General features: G+C 37.2%; 1 protein-coding gene across 2 annotated transcripts in view; it reads left to right on the top strand.

The window, feature by feature from the left end:
- The first annotated feature begins 489 nt into the window (after positions 1-489).
- Positions 490-3,587, top strand: part of TASL (TLR adaptor interacting with endolysosomal SLC15A4) — a 16,541-nt gene continuing 13,443 nt past the window's right edge. For both annotated transcript variants that reach the window (XM_077745323.1, XM_077745324.1), the window contains exon 1: positions 490-636. The gene's annotated coding sequence lies outside the window, so the exon portion shown is untranslated. The remainder of the gene's footprint in view (positions 637-3,587) is intronic.

Raw genomic sequence — 3,587 nt, 5'->3', positions numbered from 1 at the left:
ACTTCAAATTTTGGAAAAAAAATTCAACAGATACTGGGAAACTGTNCTTGCCAGCTGTGTATATTATCACATTTTTTACTTTGGTTATTTTGTGAGGGAAAAGGGTTTTCATAAGCATTTTTCAAAATTCTGAGTACAAATCTGAGAGTACTTCTTAAAAATTATAGCTCAAGGAAGAAACAGAGAATTTTCTAAATCCTCTTGGACTCTGGCCCTCTTTTGGTGAAGGGGTCCCAGAGAATTTACTGGTATAGGAGCACATTTATGTGGATAGGGTTCTTCTATAAAGTGTGGCAATCAACTATTTTAACAAGAGACAGTTTCATAGATAGGTTTCATTTTTTGAAAAAGGGGAAGAAACACCATTCTGTGGCTCGATGTGGGTTTGTCAGTTACTGCCTACCCTCTTCCTGGGACTTCCCACTGGTCATGAGCACAAATCAGACTTGAGCAAAAACAACTCTTTCCATGGGATCAGCTATAAGAAGAATGGCCGTACAAAGAGCAGCTTAGTTTCTTGGTCTTACTGGTGAAAGGGTGGCGGACATTTGTGACAAAAGCACTGGCTGGCTTATTTGGCTCTGTATGGTCATTTGCTGTTTCTTCCGGACCAAAGGAGCAGATTGGTTAGCGAAGGTAAGAAAAAGGAGGCAGCAGGCCCTCTAATTGCTAATCCTTCTATCATCTCTCTTCTCACTTTTAGAGTCCTTTACCATCAGAAGCCAGACGCAACTGCGACATCTCAGATGCTTTTCTAGTTGACCAAATCAGAGGCAAGTGGGAGCCTCGACAAGCATTTGAGGGAGCCGGACAGTCAGGAGAAATGAAGTGAAATGCTCCCTTCCCTTAGCTCCTTGTGTCCACATTTTGGGCATTTCTAAAATATTTTTTTTTTAACCTAAAAATTTGGACAAGTCAGATCAAGTATTTGTTGTGTGATTTATACAGTTATTGTTCAGGGATTGCTGCACAGAATCAGCTTCCACGTTTTGAAAAGCAGGCCTCAAAACCTGACCAGAATTTTGCAGGGACAGCATGTCTCTAGAATTTAGTTACAGTGATAGAGTTTTAGAGAGGAATAGGAGGACAGTAAGCGGCAGGTGGCTTTGACTCTCAATTATTCATTCCGAGAGCTTGAGCTAAGTGTTTTCCTGTGTGACAGGGTCCATTCAAAGCCAATGTGATCTCCAGGGCTGCTGTTTTTCGAGTTGCCATCTGGCTGATTTGGGGAAAGTCTACCTGTTGGTATTGGTATTCGAGGCTGCGATCACAGGTGGGCTTTCGTGTGAACTATTGTTAGATCTGTTCCAACATACGGTTTCTTGTGCGCATCCATCTGCACTTCGGCATAGACCTGACTTGGCCAGAATGTTCATACTGATGGTTTTGGAACATTTCTTGCATAGGTCAGTGTAAGAACTGTGTGTTTCTGACCTTGGAAAGCTTCTCCGAGGAGGAGTGGAGAGTATTTGAAATTTGCGTACAAAACATTCACATTACGGTAATCTAGGGGACCTAGAAAGGCAAGTGCACTCATTCTGTTATTTCATATCAAAGTGGTGTTTCTAAGCTACATCGAGTCACTGAACTGTTTCTAATCACATACCTAAAGATTAGCTTAGATATGTAAGATAACGTGCATGGAACTAGAGAGTATTATGCAGAAATAAGTCACTGAGAGAAAGACCCATAACTATGATTTCACTCACATGTGGAATTTAAGAAACAAAACAGATGAGCATAGGGGAAGGGAAGGAAAAATAAGATAAAAAGAGAGAGGGAGGAGAACCATAATAGACTCTTAAATACGGAGAACAAACTGTGGGTTGACAGAGTGGAGGTGTGTGGGGGGTATGGGCTAAATAAGTTCTTTACAAACATGATACGATGGAAATTTGCCTTCATTAACTGTATATAGAGTTACTTTCCTCCCAGCTTTTGTTTTGCCAAGTTTCAAAACCTATCTTAAAATGCAAAGAATAGTACAATGAACACCCATATTTCCGTCATGTAGATTAATCAGTTGTAGCATGTTGCTGTATTTACTTTCTCACCCTCTTGCTCTCTTCATCCATATACACACGTGCACACTAACATATACACAGTCCCTTTGGTGACTTTAGGACACATGTCATCTCCAAATCCTTGAGCATTTATCTCCTAAGAAAAAGGGCCGTCTTCCACACAATTACACTCCTAAGGAAATTTAACACCAATACAATACTATTCTTCCATACAGGATTCATACTTAAATTTAAATTTCTCCAATTATTTCTCCACTTTACTTCCTGATTTTATTTTCTAAATTTACAATCCAGTTAAGTACATGGCATGGCATTTTGTTGCTAGGACTACTACTAAGTAAGTGATAATGGTAATATATATAAAACAATATAATTAATAATGATTAAAAATTTTAATACCAAATTTAATAACAGTAAAGATTATTCACATCCCTTTTCTTATTTTTATAGTCCTCTCATTTTGTGTCAAATTAAAAAAATGATCATGAGCTTTAATATTTTTCATTTGGGAGATATGAAGACTGAACATGAAGAAAATCCAAACTACTACAAAAGTATATTTACAAATTTTCTTCATCAAAATTTACAGTTTCTGTAAATAAGAAAATCCACATACCCAGATAAAGCCCTTGGAAGTAGCTGTTACCTTTGGTCAAAAGGACAGAAGTAGAAATGAACAAAACATTATTTACTTGGTGATGTTAATGTTGAAAACAGAGGCCTTCTGACTTATATAATCTTAGCCATCAAATTAGACTTTCAGAAATTAAGAATCACTTCAGATTTGAAAGACTAGATGATCCCAAATTATTTATTTTGTAACAAGAGTTGACATATGGATCAGGGATACTTTAGAGCATTTGTCAACATATGCCACCAAAGATGAAGTNAGCTCTAAAATACATAAACTTTAAAAGGTAATAGTAATGGAAACTGTGGGAGATTTTTAATGTGGGGATAGCCCTCCTAAAGCACTTTGTTTTGGGTGAAAAGTTCTTGCATCATTCACTGAAAAACCAAACGCACAATATAGATTTACTGATCCTAATAAACAAATATTTGATATAGATTTGGCTACATGATACTAACTAGATTATGAACAAAATAGCATCCAGGTTTTTCAGTGATAATCTTTTGGTAGTTTATTCATAAGACCCAGAGATCAAGATCTTAAAACAAAACAAAACAAAACAAAACAAAACAAAAAGATTGGAATTGTGGGATCTAGGATTTAGATTGTAGGAAGAACAGGCAAAGAGATGAAATGGAGTACTCGGAGGATTTGGGGCTACTAAAAACATAACATCTCTGACAGGTCACCTGCACATAATCTAATAAGCCAGTGCTTCATCCTGGAATTTTAGGCAAAAATAAATTTGCTTATCTGATTGGCAAATTAATAGTAATACTGTACTGAAGGATGTCGGCGCAACAATTAATCTCAAACACTGCTGATGAGAGAATAAGCTGGCCCAAGCTACTTGAAAGGCAATGTGCAAGAGCTGTGCGGTAGTAATTCAACTTCTTCAAATCTGGCCTAAGGAAAAAAAAAAATTCGTGGAG

The sequence above is a fragment of the Crocuta crocuta genome, unplaced genomic scaffold (assembly GCF_008692635.1).
Source record: "Crocuta crocuta isolate KB4526 unplaced genomic scaffold, BGI_CrCroc_1.0 scaffold630, whole genome shotgun sequence".
Taxonomy (NCBI): Eukaryota; Metazoa; Chordata; class Mammalia; order Carnivora; family Hyaenidae; genus Crocuta; species Crocuta crocuta.
The sequence above is the reverse complement of the archived record's forward strand: the minus strand, read 5'-3'. Positions and strand labels throughout refer to the sequence as shown.